At 46.1% G+C, this 21,501-nt stretch overlaps 1 protein-coding gene across 3 annotated transcripts in view; it reads left to right on the top strand.

The window, feature by feature from the left end:
• Ttc28 (tetratricopeptide repeat domain 28) overlaps positions 1-21,501 on the top strand; it is a 583,480-nt gene that overhangs the window by 500,232 nt on the left and 61,747 nt on the right. The window lies entirely within an intron of this gene.

Below are 21,501 nucleotides of genomic sequence, written 5' to 3'. Positions count from 1 at the left end.
TCCAGTAGCTCTGGTGGTAGAGAATCTGCTTTTCCTTGCGACAGGTCCAAGGACAAATGTCGGCTTGTTCCCCACCCCACCCCACCCCCGACCCAATGGCATCTGCAGTCGTCGCAGTCCTGAGCTGTCTCCACGACTAGTCCCCGTAGAGATGCTTTGCCCAAACTCTGTGTGTGTGGTGGTCGTTTCCAGAAGTCAGACTGGTCTGTGGGGTGCTTATGAAGTTGGGGGAGACTCTTGGGTGAGATAATCATGCATGTAATATCAAGATCTGGTCCAGCCCCTGGTTCAACAGAAGCCAGCACTGGAACAGGACTCACTGGGGGCCCTGCAGGGTCAGAGCCTGGGTCAGAGCAGTCAAGAATTCCCCCCAGCCTTCTAGGCCAGGTGTGTTCTGTTTTTAATTATCAAAATCAATGTCATATTTTGAGAAAATAGCCAAGGCAGGTAAGAATGTCATTCTGTAGCTTCTGGTTTTGTGAAGTATGAGCAGGCCTTAGCCGCGCGCACACAGTGGTCTGATTTGTCTTGACTGCTGGGCGTCCTAGAGTACCCTGTCCTTACACCCGGGAAATAGTATGGCGATTACAGGGGTTGACAGTGTGGTGACCCCCACGCCCTTGGGTGTACAACTGCCCTCTGAGATTTAAGTTACAAATGCCCCAGACTAGGTCAGACTAGCAGTATGCAAAGCCACGTCAGCAGAGAGAAAGGCGGATGGGCCTATGTGATCAGACTGGCCACCAGAGGAGTTCCCGTCTGAGGAAGGAGTCGGGGAAGTGGTCGGCAGGCAGGGAGGGACAAGGGACCGAGTCAGCAGGACCGACTCCTGCAACAAGCCCGTTCGGGGCACTATCAGGAGGACAGAGGATCGAGTCCCATCAGCAAGGCTGCTCCACGGTGGTAAGCGGTTGCCATGTTCCTCTTCATTCCCCTTCTGCCTCCTCTTCCTCCCATAAGGCCCGGTGTCACAGTGTACAGGGCTCGTCATGCACGAAGCAGATGTGGCTCCCGCTCTCACTGACCTGGGAAACAGTAAAAAGTAATAATAGCAAAAAAGACAGCCTACAAAATAGTTAATTAAAATTGTGGTAAGAGCTTAAATGAAAGTGCAGGGTGTAATGAGGTCCAGGCTGTGGTGAGATGGGAAGACCTGTAGTGCGAGCAGTGGAGGCTTCTCTGAATGGGGACAGAGGAGTGACAAGAAATAAGCTGCAGACAGACAGTATCCCAGGCACTGGGCACAACCCTTGGTGGAGAAGTTCCACCACCATCACTTCCTCGCGTCCTGCCCATCTCTCTGGTGATCATTTGGTTTCTCCTGTAAAAACACTTGTATATAAAAGTCATTATTCCAGTAATAACTGGAATTCTAGTGTGTCAACTCTCTTTGTGCTTAGCCAATGAAAGTTCACTCCCCAGAGGCAAAAATTCCACCTCTGTGGGCACATTAGCAAGGTCAGTCAGGTTTATCAGACTTAGAAGGCCACAGTCCTGAGCCTGAATAAAACCTGAAGGTACCGGGTGTGCGCACCTGCCATCCGCTCCACAAGCTCAGGGATCTCTGTGCACTCTCTTCCACGGAGAACAGCCCAGCCCAGACCACTGAGGGGGCTTCGCCCAGGGGAAACACAGACGCACTGGATCCCAGTTGTCGGGTATCCAGACTAACACTCACTGTGAGAAGGAAGGGGACTCGTGGTGGTTGAGCTCCAAACACTTGTGCCCAAGCAGTTCCTTTACGAGGCTGGAGGCTGAAAAAGTCATTTCCCAGGGGTCTTTTCCACCGAAGAGTGGCTTGGGGTTATAGTTCAGCTCTTCCTCACTGGAAGGGAGAAGGGAGGGCTGGAACTTGCTGGAATTCCCCATGTTAGTGTTTCCTTCCACCTAGAGCAGAAGCTAAGTCAGCATGAGTCCTCAGGGACTGCAGCATACCCTGTGACTTGGGCTGCCCTCTGTAGCTCGGATCCCCCCTTGCACCACCAGGAATGAGGACTTTCCTGTCATTTTGGAGAAATGTATTCATGCGCCTCTGGGTTCAATTCTGGTACCAAAAAATGAACAAACAAACAATTGTATTCATAGTTTGTGAGTTAACTCATGTTCCTGATTATGATAGTAAAGTTGAACACTTCATTGGCATGGTTTGAATTTAATGGAATGGAATTTTTGTGAGATTCTGGTTTCTGCCTCACAATTTCATGAAGAGAGTTAAGAAAATCTCAATTTCATATCTCCCCCGTTTTTTTAGTTGTTGATGCACCATTATTTTATTTATTTGTATGTGGTGCTGAGAATTGAACCCAGCGCCTCACACATGCTAGGCAAATGCTCTACCATTAAGCCACAACCCCAGCCCACGACATATCCCTTTTAATCTATTAAATTAGTAAATATTTTGGAAGCTATATTTCTCAATGATTAGAAGGGTGCAGGGAATGACCAGGCATATTCCCTAGGAGTCTAATAAATAGGTTTATCCTTTCAAAAAACAATTTTCCAATAATATTAAAATTCTTTAAAATGTTTGTGTCTTTTCATCCCCAAATTCTCCATTTGAGAACTGGAGCAAAGATATGTACATAGGAATATTTATCATAGGCCTATAATATTATATATAGAGAGGGAACACCGCCTGCATATCCAATTGAATGCCAAACAGATTACATTCATCCAATAGATCATTGCTATTAAAATTATCTTTATAGAGATTTTTAATGATATAGCCAAATATTTGTGAAAAAATATTAAGTGAAAAAATAGGATGTAGAATTACTTTGTATAGTGTAATTTTAGTTTTGCAATATATGCAAAGTATGCAAATGAAAAGAAAAAATTCTTGGAAGAAATAGGGCATAGTACTAGTGCTAATTATAAGTGGATGGTTGTAATTATGGATTATGCTTATTATTTTATTCATTCTTAATTTTTATGTGTTTTTTATGGTGGAAATATATTATTTTTGAAATTAGAAATAAATAAATATGAACAAACAACTCTGCCATTCAAAAAGGGCGGGGAACCTTCCTGTAATTTTACTTCATAGAGAATAACACCCAAATTTGAAAGCCTGTCACCAGAATCTGTTCCTAGGAGGGCATTTCAGGTCCTTGTGGAGACTGTGCCTGCCTCAGCTGCTACACCTTCCCCGCACTGAGTGTGCTCTGTCACTTGTCCCTCCACTCCATCTTGGGTGCCTCTGGGCTCTGGGTCTGTAGCTGTAGCTACCCATTAAATATCTCTGTCTGGGCATCTTCTAATCTAAAATTTCTAATGCCCAACTCCTGAGTTTCCTATTTTTACCCCAATCTTTACCCAGTTCTTATATCATCATGTAAAGAAGATCATCACCTGTTATTCTCTTTCCTTCATTTTCCAACCCATAAGTAAATCTTGCAGATTCTCCCTATAAAATTCTGCCAACTCTGAACCATGAAGAAATAAAACATCTGAACAGATTTATATCTAGTAAGGAGATTGAATCAGTAATCCAAACCTCCCAACAAAGAAAGTCCATGACCAGGACCAAACATGTAAAGAGAATGAACACTGATCCTTCTCAAAGTCCTTCAGACAAGTGTGAAGGAAGAATCATTCCAAACTCATTTTATGACACCAGAATTACACCAATACCAAGATCTGACAAAGATGCCACAAGAAAATGACAGACCAGTGTTCCCAATGGATTGATGCAGAAATCCTCAAAAAATACTGCAAACAAAATCAACAACATATAAACAGATACTAGAGCATGACCAAGTGGGATTGATTCTTGAAATACAAGGATGGTTCAGCATAGGATTCAGTCAGTATAATGCATGGCACTAACAGAACTAAAGACCAAAGAGCACATGCTTATCTCGGTTGGTGCAGGAAAAAGGATTTGTAAAATGCAACATTTTTTCATGGTAAAAACACAAAATAAGGTAGGAACAGGAAGAAATTACAACATAAAGAACAGCCACATGTGAAAAGCCACAGCTAACATTATACTTGATTGTGAAAAACTGAAAACATTCTTCCTAAAATCGAGAAAAGAAAAGGTTGGCTTGGTTTGCCACTTTTATTCAAGATAGAACTGGAAGGCCTGGTCAGAGGAGTTAGGCAAGGAAGGGGGTTAAAATGTACCCAACCAGAAAGGAAGTAAAAAGTAAAATAATCTCTGCTCACAAATGACCTGATCTTTGTAGAAAACCCTAAAGTTCACCCCAAACCTGAGTCCTAATAAACAAATCCAGCAAAGTTACATGATATAAAGAAACCAATTGTGTCTCTACAGACTAGCAGTGAATAATCAGAAAATGAAGTTAAGAAAATAAGCCAATTATAATAGCATCAGAAAAAATAAAATAAAATATTCAGGATTTAACCAAGAAGGCAAAAAAAGACGGATACACTTTAAAAAATTACAAAATGCTGCTGAAAGAAATTAAGCCATAGGTATTGGGAAGCCATCCCATATTCATGGATTAAATGTTCATACTACCCAAAGCAATCTACAGGTTCAATGAAACCTTTCCCAAAATCCCAGTGGCATTTTTTTTGCAAAATCAAACAAGCAAGCAAAAAAGTTTAGTATTTCATATGGAATCTTAAAGGACTCAGCACAGTCCAGATAAATCCAGGGACACTTTATCACCGAGCTACATCCCCAATACCTTTTATTTTTAAAATTTATTTTAGTAGAGCACGATAGTCATCCATAGTAGTTGAGTTCATTGACAAAATCACACGCATAGAATTTGGTTGACTCCATTTCAGTCCCTGACCCTCCAACCCCCACCACAAATTTCCTTCCCTTCTCTCTTCCCCTATTCTTCTTTCTCTACTCTGCTGATCTTCCTTTAACTCGTTTATCTATTTATTTTGATTGGTGCTTTACACATACACATAAAGGTGGAAATCTCTGTGGTATATTTATATATACTCGTAGGGTGATTTTTTCACATTTCCTCCCCTTTCCCATTCCTCTTCTCTCCCTCTTGATAGCTTCCTCCTACTGCACTGACCTTCCCCATATTTTCCTGATATCTGGCCCCCCACACACACTTTTCCCCTTTATTTTGCTTTAGCTTTCACGTATGAGAGAAAAACATTTGATCTTTGATTTTTCTGAGTGGTTTATTTCACTTAGCATGATGTTCTCCATATACATTCATTTACTAGCAAATATCATAAATTCATTCTTATTTATGGCTGGACAATACTCCATTGTGCATATATACATTTTCTTTATGCATTCATTTAGCTATTGACAGGCACCTGGGCTAATTCCATAATTTGGCTATTATAAATTTCAATGTTATAAACATTAGTGTGCCTGTATCACTATAGCATGCTGATTTTAGTTCTTTGGGTAAATACTGAGGAGTGGGGTAGCTGGGTCATATGACGATTCCATTCCTAGTTTTTTGAGGAACCTCCACACTGCTTTCCATAGTGGCTATACTAATTTGCAATTCTACCAGAAATGTACCAGTATATTTTTCCCTACATCTTTACCAGCATTTATTATTATTTGAATTTTTTGATCATTGCCATTCTGACTGAGTGAGGTGAAATCTTAGTGTAATTTTTAAAAAATGTTTATTTTTTAGTTGCAGATGGATACAATACCTTTGTTTTTATTTATTTATTTTTATGTGGTGGTAAGGACTGAACCCAGGACCTTGCACATGCCTGGCGAGTGCTCTACCACTGAGCCACAACCCCAGCCCCTTAGTGTAATTTTGATTTGCATTTCTCTGATTGCTAGAGATATTGAACATTTTTTCATATATTTGTTATACATTTTATTGCTTTTAGGAATTTTCTGATAATTTCTTTTGTCCATTTATTGATTAGGTGGTACTAGTAGTAGCAGTAGTAGTAGTAGTAGCAGTAGTAGTAGTAGTAGTATGTTAAGCTTTTTTAGTTCTGTATATATTCTGAATATTAATCCCATGCCAAAAGAGTAGCTGACAGGGATTTTCTCCCATCCTGTAGGCGCTCTCTTCACACTCTTAAGCATTTCCTTTCCTAGGCAGAAGCTTTTTAATTTGATGGCATCTCACTTATTGATTCTTGGTTTTATTTCTTGAGCTTCAAGTTTGTTTGTTTTATTTAAAGAAGTTGGCACCAATATGTAGGCATGGTGACCCTGTGTTTTCTTCTAGCAGTTTGTAAGGTTTCTGTTCTAATTCCTAAGTCTTTGATCCGTCTTGATTTGACTTTGGTGCAAGGTGAGGGATAGGGATCTAGTTTAATCCATAGTATGGCTTTCCAGTTTTCCTTGAACCATTTGTTTAAAAGGCTCTTTTCTTCAACATACATTTTGTCACCTTTGTCAACTATCAAATGACTGTAAGTATGTGTGGGTCTGTCTCTGTGTCTTCTATTCTCCTCCATTGTTCTTCATGTTATGAGATGACACATGCTGGTCTTGTCACTCTACCTCTGTAATGTAACTTGGAGCCAGCGTTGGAATGCTTCCTCACTCCTCACTCCTCCTCTTGCTCAGGATTGCCTTGGCAATCCTGAGTCTCTTATTCTTCCAGATGAATTCAAGTACTTTCTTTTCTAGTTCTATGAAGCATGTTCTTTGTATGTTCATGGGGATTGCATTCAATCTGTATGTTGTTTTTGATAGTTGGCCGTTTTGACAACATTAATCTGCCTCTCTGAGAACATGGGAAGTCTCTCCATCTTCTAAGGTCTTCTTCAGTTTCTTCCTTTAGTGTTCTGTGTGTAGCTTTCATTGTAGAGGTCTTTCACCTCTTTTGTTACATTGATTCCCATTTTTTTTTTTTTTTGAGGCTATTGTGGATGGGGTAGTTTTTCTAATTTGTCTTTCAGTGGATTCATCTTGAAGTTAAAAGAAACAGCTGGAGGCCTTATACTTCCTGAGTTCAAAACATTATCACAAACTACAGTAATCAAAACAGTAGGACACTGGCAAAAAGACACACACACACACACACACACACACACCACTGAAACAGGACAGAGAACACAGAAACGAACCCTTATGTGTGTGGTCAGAGGACCTTTGACAAGGGTACTAAAGCCACACAATGGGAAAGGACAGTCTCTTCAGCAAACAGTATTAGGAAAACAGGACATCCACATGCAAAAGAATGAAATGGGCCCCTTACCTCACACCACACACAAACACTAACTCAAAATGAAATAAAGACCGTTTAGTCAGCTTTTTTGCTGCTATGACCAAAAGACCTGACAAGAACAACTAGAGGAGGAAAAATTTATTTGGGGCTCACAGTTTCAGAGGTCTCAATCCATAGGTGGCTGAATCCATTACTCTGGGCCCCAATGAGGCAGAAGAGTGTGATGGAGGGAAGTGTCTCAGGACATGACAATCGGGCAGCAGAGAGAGAGCTCCACTCACCAGGGACTCACCAGGGACAAAATATAATTCCAAAGGCACACCCCAGGGATCCACCTCCTCCGCCACACCGTGACCCCTCAGTTAACCCCTAACAGCAGATTAATGCACCAATATGTCAAGACTCTCATAACCCAGGCACTGCACCTCTAAACTTTCTTGCATTGTCTCACACATGAGAGGCATGTGTGGGGGACACCTCATATCTAAACCATAACATGACCTAAACATAAGACCTGAAATTATAGGACTCCTTAAAGAAAATATAAGGGCAAACTTCACAACATTGGATTTGGCAATTATTTCTTTCAGGCAACAAATTTTAAAGTATACAAAGAGGACTACATCTACTTTTAAAACTCCTGTGTAGCAAAGGAAAAAAAGAACAGTAAAAAGGCAATCTTCAGAACAGGAGACAATATTTGCTAGCCTTATTATATCTGAGAAAGGTTAATATTCAGAATATATAACGAACTTCTACAATTCAACAACTTACACAGGAAAAAAATCCAATTAAAAATGGGCAAAGGTCTTGAATAGATATTTCTCCAAAGAGATATATAAATGACCAACAAGCATATGAAAAGATGCTCAAGATCAGTTCTAATTAGGGGAATGTGAACTGAAACCACAATGAGAGCCAGGCATGAGGGTACATGCCTATAGTTCCAGCGGCTCAGGAGGCTGAGGCAGGAGGATGGCAAGTTCAAAGCCAACCTCAGCAACTTAGCAAGACTGTGCCTCAAAAAGGGTTGGGATGTCACTCAGTGGTAAAGTGCCCCTGGATTCAATCTCCTGGAAGGAAGGAAGGAAGGAAGGGAGGGAGGGAAGGAAGGAAGGAAGGAAGGGAGGGAGGGAAGGAGGGAAGGGGAAAGGGAAGGGAGGCGAGAGGTGGGGAGAGAGGAAGGGAGGGAGGGAAAAAGGAAGGAGGAAACCACAGGAAGATGCCCCCTCACCCAGGAGACCGGCAACTCTCAAAAAGCAATCCCAGTAGCTCTGGAGGCTGAGGCAGAAGGATGGAGTTCAGAGCCAGCCTCAGCAAAAGCGAGGCGCTAAGCAACTCAGTGAGACCCTGTCTCTAAATAAAATGCAAAATAGGGCTGGGGATGGGGCTCAGTGGTCACGTGTCCCTGAGTTCAATCCCTAGTACCAAAAAAATAAATAAATAACAGAGTTGGCAAGTATGTGCAGAAATAGGACCCATGTGCATGGTTTGTGGGAATATAAAATAGTGCAACCACTATAGAGTAATCTAAATGTCCACCTGTGGATGAATAGGTAAAGAAAATGGGTTATAGACAGACCATGGAATATTGTTCAGCCTTGAAAAAGAAGGTCCTGTCACATATTATAAGATGAATGAACCTGGAGGACATCATGCCTAGGAAATAAGTCGGATACAAAAAGACACATGCTGTGTGAGTCCTCTGAGGTTTCCACAGCAGCCCAACTCTTAGAAAGTGGAGGAGTGCAGGTCAGCAGGGAGGTAGATAGGGAAGGAGCTGTTCAATGGCTCTGGAGTTTCAGTTTCCTGAGATGAACAAGTTCTAGAGATTGTTACACAGCAAGATACATAGAGTTGATATTACTGTTCACTAAAAATGGCTAAGGTGGTAAATCTCCTGTGCTTTATACTATAGTCACCTATTAAAATGCATTTTTAGCTGGACGCGGTGGTGCACGCCTGTAATCCCAGCAGCTAGGAGGCTGAGGCAGGAGGATCACGAGTTCAAAGTTAGCCTCAGCAGATTAGTGAGGCACTTAGCAACTCAGCAAGACCTGTCTCTAATAAAATATTTTAAAAAGGCTGTGGATGGGGCTTAGGGATTAACCACCCCTGGGTTCAGTCCCAGTACCAAAATAATAATAATAATAAAATAACTTTTTTATAAGAGAGAGAGAATTTTTTAATATTTATTTTTTAGTTTTCGGTGAATACAACATCTTTATTTTATTTTTATGTGGTGCTGAGGATTGAACCCAGCGCCCCGCGCATGCCAGGCAAGCGTGCCACCCCTTGAGCCACATCCCCAGCCCCAATAACAAAACGACTTTTAGTCCCTCTGCCTCTCCCTCCAGGGCTCTCAGCAGGGTGCAGTTGCTGTCTCCTGCCCCTGAGCCTCTGCTATGCCCTCCTCTTGCCTCCCTCCTCCTTCCCTACTCCTGGACCTCCCACTCCCTTAGCCAGGTCCTGCCCAGATATGTTTGGGTCTCTGTTTCCTTGCCCTCCCACCCGTCACAAACCCCAACAGACACACTCCAATTCCTTGAGGGTTTGGAAGGCCTTTAGACTCCACCTGAACCCCCTGGGATCAGCCTCTGCCACCTTCAACAGCCTGGAGCCTGGTTGCGCCTGGCGTCTTCCCAGGGGCCGGGCCTCGCTTGCCCTCCTGCAACCAGGGCCATTCTTGCCTTAGACTTCTGTACTCGCTTCCTTCACTCTGCAAAGTTCTTCCCCTTCTCTTCCTGTGGCTGCTGCTTTTCACACTTCAAATTCCTGTGGAAACACTCCCTTCCCAGGCCTTTCAGATGCTCCCGACCAGTCTCTCCAGCTCTGTGCACCGGTCCCTGTGTAGCCCCAGACACAGGAGGCGCTTAGTCAGTGCTGGAATGAGGGCCCGTCTCTTCTGCGAGAGCTGTCTCTCATCTCCTGCAGACATTCTGACCACCCTCTGCCCTGTGCCAACCTCACTGTTTCCACCGGAACAGCCCTGCTCTTTAGTAGTCCAGCTCAGGTTCCCCTCTGTGCCGCCTAGTAACAGTGCTTCCTCGGCTCCTTCTTGTTTCATAATCTGGTGGTTTGCACATCCTCCCAAGCAAATGGCAGCAGCACCCTGGGGAGCAGGTGCTGTGTCCCCACTCTGAATTCTCACCAGGCCGTGCCCAGCCCGTGGTGGGACATAGGTGATTGGAATGTAGTCACCAGAAGATGTGCTCTGAGCAGACTGTTCCTGCTGGCTGGTTACTGCTTCCTTCTCTGGTGGTTGTAAAATGCACCGCGCCCCTAGAAATTGAGTCCCTGCGCCTTGGGGGATACCTTCATTCAATTACCCGCCACTTGCTGCCGTGTCCTTGTTATTCTACAGACCGTTTTGCTCTCCTTAATGGCATCTTGCTGCTGAAAGGAAGTAAAATGCTACAAAGGAGTTTCTGAAAATGGATTTAAAAATAAAAGAATTGCTTTTATTAAGTGTTTAATAGAAACTTCCAGTCCCTTCCTCCCCGATCAAAGGAGGCGGGGATGGAAACCACTCTGCAGACCGTGAACCTCCCGTGAGGAAGGTGGCATGAATTTCAAAACACATCTTCAGTTTTTAACCCTGACGTGTAGCCAGACTCTTGCAGCATGGAGGCTGCTCTCTGGGCCCCTGGGACAGTTCAGTGGCCTTCGGGGAGCCAAGGACTGGTTAGCACATCGGCAGGGCTGTGTTCAGTAGCAGACATGTTCCCAGGGGCTGTGAGTGAATCGCAATTGTGGACTTCCTTTTAATGGGGTGAGCGGTCCTGCATTGGGAGGGAAGGTTAAACCCTGGTAACTGTAAACTATCGTCGTGTTTTTTCCTCCCATTTGGGGCTTTTCCATAGTCAGAGTTGGTTTTGCAATCAGGCATTTTCTTATTTCAAGACACTGATTCATTTAGATCGCGCTGTTTCAAATATGCTGCCGACTCCTTTGGTTCTACTCTGAGAACAAGCGGCAGATATTAACGAGTCTGATCATACAGGCACTGAAGGTGACATGGGAGACCATGGGGGCCACAGGCTTTCTGCCGTGTGGCTGGTGGGCAAGTGAGTGGGCACAACCCCAACAGCAGAAGTTTGGCATCACCCTCTAGAGGCGAAGAATCACGAACCCTTTGTGTGTTAGGCGTGAGACCCAAGGGAATGCTTGCCTGTAGGGGAGAGTGATCAGAGCTGTGCTGTGAGGAGTGCAACATCTGGGACCAACCCACATGTCATCAGTGAGAAGGCAGATGAGCAAATGGTGGCACGACTCCAAATGGAATATTAGGCAGCTTTCAAAAACAAATGAGCAGGGCTGGGCGTGTGGCTCAGCGGTGGAGCACCTGCCCAGCATGCATGAGGCACTGGGTTCGATCCTCAGCACCACATTAAAAATAAATAAAGATTTCCATCTACAAGTAAAAAAAAAATTTTTTTAATTACCAAAGAAATGAAAACAGGCAATGCATGAGGGAAGGGCGACACAAACCAGATTGTGATTACTGCAATCCCAAAAAGATCTCCCCAAAAAAGAAAATGAAGGGTTCTTAGGCAACTTGATCGCAAAAGCAAGATTGCAATTATAACACATGTAATCTGTTCATAGACTGAGTCACTTTATTTGATCTGTTCTTCAGGGTGGGAACCCAGATACTGACTACTGTGTCATTGCTACCTCATTAGCCCCACTCCGGTTAGAAAAAAACGATCTTCATAGACATATTTTCTAATTCTGGCTTTTTGTTAATGGAGGCCATCCTCCCAATTAATCCAAACTGACAAGATTTTGCTTTAATAAGACAAATTTTTTTCTTACCACAAATCCTTTCCAGAACTCAGTGGAGAAAAAGTAGATATCCTGGTTTTTGGCATTGATATTGTCCCTTAAACAGCTTCAGATTTCATAGTGAGCGGGTAGTACCGCTCCGGAATGTTTCATGAGCACCTAGTGTGCGCCAGGCTGAAGCCGGGCCTGGACCGGGAGGGAGCTCGGCGGCGGCTGGGGTCCTCAGCCTTCCAGGAGCGACAGAGTGGGATGCAGCAAGTTGTGAATGAGGAATCTGCCACGCGGGAAGAGCTGAGCTAAAGGTGGGAACCAGAGGCCCCGCCTCACTCTGTCTAACTGGGGGCAAGGGAACGGTTCTAGGGCGTGGGAGGTGATATCTGAGGGGAGAAGGTGCTTCCCAGGCAGGAGCTCCTCCACTGAAGAGGGAGGGGGCGTGGCCTCCAGTGTTGAGTGGCATCTGGGAGAGGAAGTGGGTCTGCCCTTGCTGCAGGAGCCCTGCATAGTTTCCCCATCCAGGCCCTGGGCGTCTGCCTCCTGGGACAAGATCCAAGGCCCTCCCGGATGGGGCTTGCCTGGCTCAGCCTGCCTTGCGGAGGCTGGGCCCCAAAGGGCAGGCACAGCCTCGGCCTCACAGCGATGCCCAGACTCAATCACATCTGATTGAAGGAGATACGATGCTGCCAGGTTGGGCCTGGAGCACTAGAGGAGCACACGGGCCAAGCGCACGGTCTCCCCGTCTCCCCCACAGGGTTCCTTCCCACAGCGGTGGAGCTCTGGAGGCTCAGGAAGCTCTCGGGTAGCAAGGAGGTGGGCGTGGCTGGCTTTCCCCTGGCCTCCGAGGCAGTCTGTGTGGAGTCCCCTTTTGGGTTTCTCCTGACCTTTTTTGTAAAGCAGGTGTGTTGAAATCACCAGATCTCTGAGTTCTCCCATTGTCCACAGGAGGATTGTCCACAGGAGGGGTAACCTGGTGAGAGACAGGATGAGCTAAAGAAGTAGATCTGCTGATTCAGGAAAACCTTCGGGAGCCTGCCCCTGGGCGTGTGCAAGAGCTGGGACCTTAGTGGCTGGGGCTGCCTGCTGCCCCTGCCGTGGGGCAGGGGCCAGCTTGTAGTGTCAGAGCTGCTGTGGAGCACCCGACCTCCCGGCTTTATCTCTTGTCCCAGATGCTTAGTTTGTGGTCCCAAAGCTTGGGGTAGTGTTTTTTCTAGAATGAGGGCCTGGGGAAGGGGCAGCCGGTTCTGAGACTCCTGACCAGTCCAGACGTCCAGTCTCTCTCTCTCTGGGATCCCTGTCAGCAGTAGGCTGGGTGTTGCCACAACCAATTGTGGAGGAGCTCTTTCAACTTATCAAATCTCAATATCCCTGGCTTTGTATACCCTGCCCTTTGCCCCAGTGAAACTCCCCTGTCTTCTCTTTCACATTGATCGCACACAGCTTTATTTAGCAATCAATATTTAAGACATTTAATACATAACTCTTGACTTATCTTGCTTTGAGAAAATAACCCCAGAAGACAGTCACCAAGTTCTCCTTTGAAGTGGCTGAAATAAGCATTGTTTTTCATCCTGTTTGTGCTTTTGATTCTGCACAGTAGTCAGGAGGCCTGGAGGGGTGACCTTCCTACAAGGGGTGCCTTTGACCGCGGCAGACCCCACTTGTGCTGTGCTAGTCAGATGTTCCCTGATAGTGCCACAAGGCATCCCAGGATTCCATGGACTTAGAGCCCCAAGCATTATCTCTTGCCCTCAGTCTTCAGGTCACCTGGTGGCTCTGCTTCCCAGTGCCCATTTGGGTTTGGGTCAGCACCCTGTGCCTTGTCCTGTGGCTAGTGGGGCCTAGGGAAGACTCTTCTGGCAGAAGTCAGGACTGTAGGAGATCCAGCAAAACAAGGAGGCTCATCCACAGCTCCACGCGCCCTCATCTGCTCACATTCCCTAGGCCAGAGCACATCAGGAGCACATCCAGCATCTGAGGGCAGGATGAGGTCCTCCCACGGGGTGACATGTGTGGACCAGGGCTCCCGCCTCCCACTCACAGCCACCGCCAGCGGGGCCTGGAGACAGAGACAGGGTCTCCCTCAGGCTCCCTGTGCTGTGTTCCCTGTAGCAGCCCACGGAGGACATTTCTCTGCTCAGTTCTGCCAGTACCTGCCACAGCCAGGTGTGGGTGAGGGCCTGCAGGCCCTCCTTCCACTTCCGGGGCTCTGGGCACCCTTGGTCCTTGCACTTTCCCTTGGAAACTGAGTCTGTCTGAAGGACACAGATGTACCTCCCCAGCCATTGTCACCCTTAATTTTTAGGCTTACTTCCCCTTGCCCCCAGGAATTCCAGAGCCCCTCTCAGCACACCTGCTGGGCTTGCTGTTAGTCCCAGCGTTGTTCGAGTACTTTAAAGCCTCATCTTTTTCCCCTAAGTTCCTTAGTTTTCCTTAGTTTCGAGGCACTTGCAACATTTGTCCCTAAATCTCCCTTTCCTTTATTGCCATCTGTTTTTTTCAGTGCCTGGCTGCTGTCTGATCTTGCCCGTCTGCTCCTAGAATCCTCCCTTGTCTCTTGTGGTGGGCCGGGCTCTAACCAGAACATGCCCTGGGACCTGGTGGCCTTCCTGCCTCCTGCCCTGGGGGTGCCTCTGGTCCTCTGCTGCCGGAGGCCATTTCTATGAGCTCACTGCCGTCCACCTGCTCTCATGCAGGGGCCACACACAATGGTGTGGCTGAGGGGTGCCATCAGGCCAATCCTTCCATACCGTGTGGCCCAGTCTACCTCCCGATGCCAGCCCTCTGTTCCAACAGAGCCAGCTTCCCCTGTCCCCTGTGCCCCAGGCATTTTTCAGTAAGCTTGTGGTGACCGTGTGCTCTGTTCTTCTGTCCTTGGGGTCCTTGGCCCACCCCCAGGGCGTGGCTCTTTCTAGCAGTCTTACCCTCCAGGTGCAGCAGGAACTGCTCACCCTGGTGGGGAGCCCGACAGGGCTGGCCTGGCTGAAGAGGAGGGCGCCTGCAGGGGACTCGCCCACCTGTGCTTCGCCTCCTCTCCCAACCAGGATGCAGAGAGCTCTGGACACACAGTATATGGAACTGTGATGAGTGCCCTCGAGGTCAGAGAGGACTGGGCGGTGTGCATCCGGTCTCCGCAGGGCCAGCGCCTGGCAGTGCCTAGGCCAGAAGAGGCCTTGAGGATGCTGATTGAATGAGTGGACAAGTGGGGACGAACCCCGCCTTCTCCTGAACACGCAGTCCAAGAGCATCGTCAGCAGATGGTCAACACGTCGTCAACGTGACAAAGGGTGGCCCAAGTGATAACATGTATCTCATAGTCGCTCTGTTTCTCTAGCCTCCTCCTCCCCTAAGGAGTGTCGTGAAGGCATGATCTCACCCCAGATGCCCAGGGAGGTGGGCTTCCCTCCGTCAGACAGCGAGCGGCACCTCCACGGTGCAGCCTCACCTCCAGGCCCGCGCCCGAGACGCCTCTGATTCCCACTAGCACGTGAGGTCAGGACTTGTTGAGGTGTCATAAGGGGCAAGATATCCTTCCCTGGCTTTCAGAAGACTTATGTTAATGCAGCAAGGAGTCGCTGCTAACAAGCAGGGAGAGACAGATTGATGTAAGATCTGTCACTTTGAAAAACACGCCTGCTGATGGAGACCGAGTCACCGTCATAAGCTCATCTTTTTCTTATTTCTTGTGCACTCCCCGCTAATTAAGAGACATCGTGAGATGACACTTCATTTTCTGGTCCTAATCAGAGGCTCCTGGGTTTAGAAAGGGACTGAGCACCCTTCCAGCTCGCACAGGGCTGCAGCACGCACTCCTTCGAATTCCCAGGTCCCAGCACTGGGCCGCCTCAAGCCGCCACCCGCTGGGGACTTCAGCTTGCTTTCTGGTCTCACCTCCTGTCTCACAGGTGCACCCAGCAGCAGTGATGCTTCCACAGAAAACCAAGTGTTAGGGTGACGGAAGAATCTAGCTGGGAGATAACGTGCAGGTCGCACTGCAGGCATTTATTTATATATATTTATTTATTTACTTATTTATTAATTTAGACTGATGAGGGTCACGTATTGATCATCACCTCAAGGCTAGAGACAGCCTTTCCTTGATGAAGATTAAATGGGGAGAGTGAGTGACACACGACATCGATTTCCTTCTTTAGCTCTCTACTTTAAACCATCCCTCTGTCTTCTGGACTTGCCTCTTAAGGATATTTTAGATGCTGCATCCCTGTTGGGGGGCTTAAGAAATCTCTGGGGTTGTTTCAAACAGAGCTCTGGCAGGCGTGGGCAGCTTGCTGTTGTAGTTCCCCCGTCCCCTTCCCTCTGAGCACCCTGGGTTCCCCTTCGACAGCCCTAATCGTAGAGCTGTAATAGTATTTGTGGGGTTCAATGTGGGATGTCTGTCTCTCTCATCGGCTGCCAACCTCTGAGGACAGGATGGAGCCTGTCCGGTTCCCATGGATGGTGTAGGCCCTGGCACAGAGTTGGCTCTAAGGGAACAGTCATTGATGACTACCGAGCCGCCCGTTTCCCCAGGTAAATGCACTCTTCATAATTCTGTTAGAGCTGCAGCTCGGCCAGCCTCTGGCCAGTGTTAGAATGGGTCTGGCTGTGCTCGAAAAACCATTATCTCCACAGGAGGAGCCCAGCAGAGGGAACTGAGGGGACACCAGAGTGAAATGGAAAAGAGGACGGGGAGCGTGAGTGTGTGCACGCATGTGCACGTGTGCGTGTGGTTGTGTGTGTGCACGTGTGTGTGTGCTGAGGGGCTTCCTTCTTCTAGCGTAGACTAACACTTTATTGTATTTTTCTTCTTGTCCGCTTCCTCTGGCTTTGGTTCTATATTGAGTTTCAGACCCTACAGATGAACTCAGTAGAGTTTATAGAGAGGAAGGACCTTGGAATACAGTGTTTTGAATGTTAGAAGTGGCAGTGTTTAAAAGACATGGAGAATTGTAGTTGGAAGAAAGTTGTAAAGAGGAAAAAATCTATTTGTCTAACTCATCTTTGGGAGTGCGTCAAGAGGCAAGAGACTCCAGCTTCTACATTATACTGGTCAGTTCAGTTTCCCACGCAGTAGGATTTCCCAGTAGATAAGACAAAATTCTGATTTCATCTTCCACTAATGAGCAATGTTAATAAGCCAAGGCGTGCAGATGTCTGGTTGGGGGTCCCATCAGGCCTAGCTGATGTTGGTGTGTGAGCTCTTGCTTTTTTATGAACTAAGACAAGAGAAATGGCGTCTTTGGGGCCTTTTCTACGTGCTAGGCACTAGTGTCTGAACTCACTAGGTATGTCTCCTGAGGTGGTGTGGTGATTTTGGTCTCTCTTTTACAGAGGACCAACCTGAGGCTCGCAGTGGTTCAGCAAGTTGTCTAGGGGCTCACTCAAAGCTACATGCTTGATGGGAGCAGTGACACAGGCCTGTCACCCCAGCAGCTTGGGAGGCTGAGGCAGGAGGACCACAAACTCAAAGCCAGCCTCAGCAACTTAGCGAGGCCCTAAGCAACTCAGTGAGACCCTGTCTCTACATAAAAAATAAAAAGGGCTGGGGATATGGCTCAGTGATTAAGCACCCCTGGGTTCAATCCCTGGTACAATAAACAACTAAATGATGGTACTGGAATTCAAATGTGGGTTTTATTTTATTTTTTTAAGAGAGAGAGAGAGAATTTTTTAATATTTTTTTTTTTAGTTTTCAGCGAACACAACATCTTTTATTTGTATATGGTGCTGAGGATCAAACCCAGCACTGCGCGCATACCAGGCAAGCACGCTACTGCTTGAGCCACATCCCCAGCCCTCAAATGTGGGTTTTAGAAGGGCTCTCAAAGTCAGCATGCTAGCCTCCTAGGACTCTGGAATTACATTTTCAGATGATTTTGTTTGAGAATGAAAAAGATGCCTTTCTAGACTTTTGGAAATGTTGGTAGACCTCTTTTCTAGAAACTTCCTCGTGGTCTCCAAATCTGGGTAAGGTGGGGGGAAGAAAAACGTAGAAAAACATGCAAAGTGAAGATATTCTGATACCAGCGGTCTGACACATCAATTAAACAATCTTCCTCTAGTAAACATGAGAGCAAATAGCATGGCTTCTCATTGAGAAATGAAAGTCCTTTAGTTTGAAGAATTTTTTCAAAAAAATAAATCCATTACCCTAGATATTTCTTGAAATAACAATGGTTCATATCAAGGCACATCATGAAAGAAATAATTCAGCAGTCCTTGAGAATTTACCTATTTTCCATTCAAACATTAAAGTGATCGTTTAATCTTACACACAATTCCCTGAACTCCTCCTAAATAATTGCCTTGGTGATTTTAGCTCAACCTTGAAACAAACTTGGATCTGTAGTGTATTTGACTTCATTTGAAAGAGAGAAACAGTTTTAAAGCAGTAGAGACCTCGAGGTTTAGACCCTTCGCCCACAGGGACTAGAAGACAGGAAGCTCCGGGAGTCCAGAATGGAACGAGGTCCCCGCTCCAACAGTAACAGTGCCACCTGTCACACAGGCACTTGAACAGCATCTGCCAGGCAGCCTCAGAGAGCATCTCCCTTATGGCGACAGTGCAGTAGCAATCACTATGATCCCTCTTCTTTGGGATGGGGAAATTGAGCCTAGACTAACTGAGGTAGCCAGAGTGACACAGCTCACGGTCAGGCCCAGCACTTGAACCCAGTCTCCAGACTCCAGTCTCCACAAGGCCACTTGTCTCTCTCACAGGTGGCACTGACATGGACACATTCTTGTTAGAAAGATCTGCCCACGAGAACCCTTTGATTGTGATGGAGTTTTTCCTGTGTTTGAGATGGCTGGCTGTTTCCTGGGTCTTATAACATTATTTATAGAAATGGAATCTGAGCTGTGATAATGACATTCTGAGTTATTCGCTGCTGTAACTAAGGTTTACAGATGAGCTAAGTGTAAGTCAGTAGTGTATCAGAACTGGTCTACTTAGCCTCTGCTGTGTGAGCATGCAGCTTCCAGGAGACATCTGAAGCTGCTTAAATCAAAGTGGGGTAAGAGGCAGGTAGCAAGAGGAGATAAATAAGATGTCAGTGTGACACAACTCTGCTTCAAAGAACAGCCAGGAGGTGTTTGGAATCAAAATAGTGCGGACAATTTTAAATGCATTCTTTTTCTTTTCTGGTACTAGGGATTGAACCAGGGGCTCTTTACCACTGAACTATATCCTTAGCCCTTTTTAATTTCTATTTTGAGAAAAGGTCTTGCTAAGTTGCTTTGGGCCTCTTTAGGTAACTGAGGCTGCGATCCTCCTGCCTCAGCCTCCAGCTGCTGGGGATATATATGTGCACTGCTGCGCCCAGTTGATTGCATTTTTCAAGTGAGTCAATCTTATATGCACATAGAGTTTGAAACAGAGTATCCGTTTGTCCTTTTATCCATCTATTCATTCAGAAAGAATGTATTGAGGACCCACCTTGGGCCAGGTGCTGTTCTGGGCCTCAAAAATTTAGAGAGGGGGGCTGGGGATGTGGCTCAAGTGGTAGCGCGCTCGCCTGGCATGCGTGCAGCCCGGGTTCGATTCTTAGCACCACGTACAAACAAAGATGTTGTGTCCGCCGATAACTAAAAAATAAATATCAAAAAAAAAATTCTCTCTCTCTCTCTCTCTCTCTCCTCTCTCACTCTCTCTTTAAAAAAAAAATTTTAGAGAGGGAAAAAAAATACAGTTCCTATCCTCGAGGTACTGGTAAATGGTAACTTTGCAGGCATCACAGGTAGAGGCCCTGGAAACACAAGTGGGAGCTTCATGGCAATCTAGAATTCATCATATGGCAGGCACAAAGTTTACCTGCCCCCTCATTTTCTAAATCTTTTATTTTTACTATTTCATATAACGAGATATTGCAATCAGTCAAACTTGTGAGAAACCTGAATGCTGAGACGCCCATTCATTGAGCAGACATTTGCCAAATGCATGCCATGTGCAGTTCCTCTTCTGAGGATCCAGGTTATAGAGATGAAGTCAGTATATTCCCTGCTGTAAGGACTCTCAGTTTAAGAGGAGAGAAAAACAATCAAATACACCAATCCTGACTCTGCCACTTACTAATGCATAGTCCTTAGCAAGCAATTCAATCTCGTGGAGTTTTTGTAACCACAATGTATACAGAGGAGATGAATGTGGAGGCAGAGATCCTAGAAATCAGGAGAGCAGAACCCAGTACATAGGCGCCCTCATCCAGTTATCAGAGGAGGACAGGTCAGGTGCCCAGAGGCGCACAGGTCGGGGGCACCAGCACTACCGGGCAGGCTTGGGAGAGGCTTCCTGCAGGACATGCTCCTTGATCTGCCCCGGAGACTGTGGGTTTTGCCATGTTGAGCCCAGGTGGAGGGGCAGCCTGAGCTGCGGCAGGGGCTGACAACAGCCACACAAGGGAGATGCAGGGGGCAGTGCGGTCAGAATGTAAAGTACAGGAATAACATAAACCAGCGCACCACGGGAAAGAGGCTAGGCTGGTGCGCAGGACAGGTGCCGGGCAGCCACGAAGGAGCCGGGCAGGAGTACATAAAGGCAGGCTTGCAGGGGAGAGAGACCACACGGTCCCAGAGGTCCAATGAGAACCCAGGACCACTTTGCTCCGTTCTCTGTTGGTGTCTTACATTACATATTCCAATGGTCTGTGATTTTAAAAGAAAAGAATTTTTAAAAATCTTCTATATGAGTGTTCACTTATATGTGGGAGCTAAAAGAGTTGAACTCATGGAAGCAGAGAATAATGAATGATGGGGGGTGGAGAAGTGGAAGATTTGGGTCAAAGGGTACACACATCCGGCCCTATAGGATGATAAGTAAGTCCAGAGATCTAAGTAAGGTACCCAGTGGTGACTACAGTTAACAGTTCTGTGTTTTATACTTGACATTTGCAAACAGTAGGTCTTAAGTGTCCCCACCCCCACACATGCACACTGACCATAAGTAGTTGAGTCAGTGGATGTGTTGGGTAATTTGATTATGAGCATGGCATGGTGGTGCACATCTGTAATCCCAGCAGCTTGGGAGGCTGAAGCCAGAGGATCCCAAGTTCAAGGCCAGCCTCAGCAACTTAGCTAGAACCTGGTTCCAAATAAAAATAAAAGGTTCAGGGGATATAGCTCAGTGGTAGAGCATCCCTGGTGCTTCAGTCCCCAGTACTGCAAACAAACCAACAAACCTAAATGATTGTGGTAATCATTTCACAATACCTATATCAAATTATTCCATGCACCTTGAATATATACAATTTTAACTTATCATTTCTACCTAAATAAGACTGGGGAAAAACCCCAAATATTTCTATTAAAAAATCCTGGTGGACAGTTAAAAGTCATATTGAGTCTCTGCCTTTAAGAAGAAATATTATGCATACCAGGGGGAGATTCAATTTCTAGTTCTAGAGAAAACCAGAAATTAACATTCTGACTTGATCCAGCAAAATGTTGCAAGAATAAATCAAGTACAAAATACTTATCTCTTAGTAATGTCTTTGGTTTTGTTGGCAGAAAACCACCTTCCTGGGATAAGTGTTTGGAGAGACAGCTGACCACAGTCCAAAACCTAACCCCTGCCCTCTGCACCTACCTGGCCTGGCTGGGCCTGCAACCTGGAGTAGAA

The sequence above is a fragment of the Callospermophilus lateralis genome, chromosome 1 (genome assembly GCF_048772815.1).
Source record: "Callospermophilus lateralis isolate mCalLat2 chromosome 1, mCalLat2.hap1, whole genome shotgun sequence".
Classification (NCBI taxonomy): domain Eukaryota; kingdom Metazoa; phylum Chordata; class Mammalia; order Rodentia; family Sciuridae; genus Callospermophilus; species Callospermophilus lateralis.
Note: the sequence above shows the minus strand (reverse complement) of the source record. Positions and strands in the feature narration are given on the sequence as shown.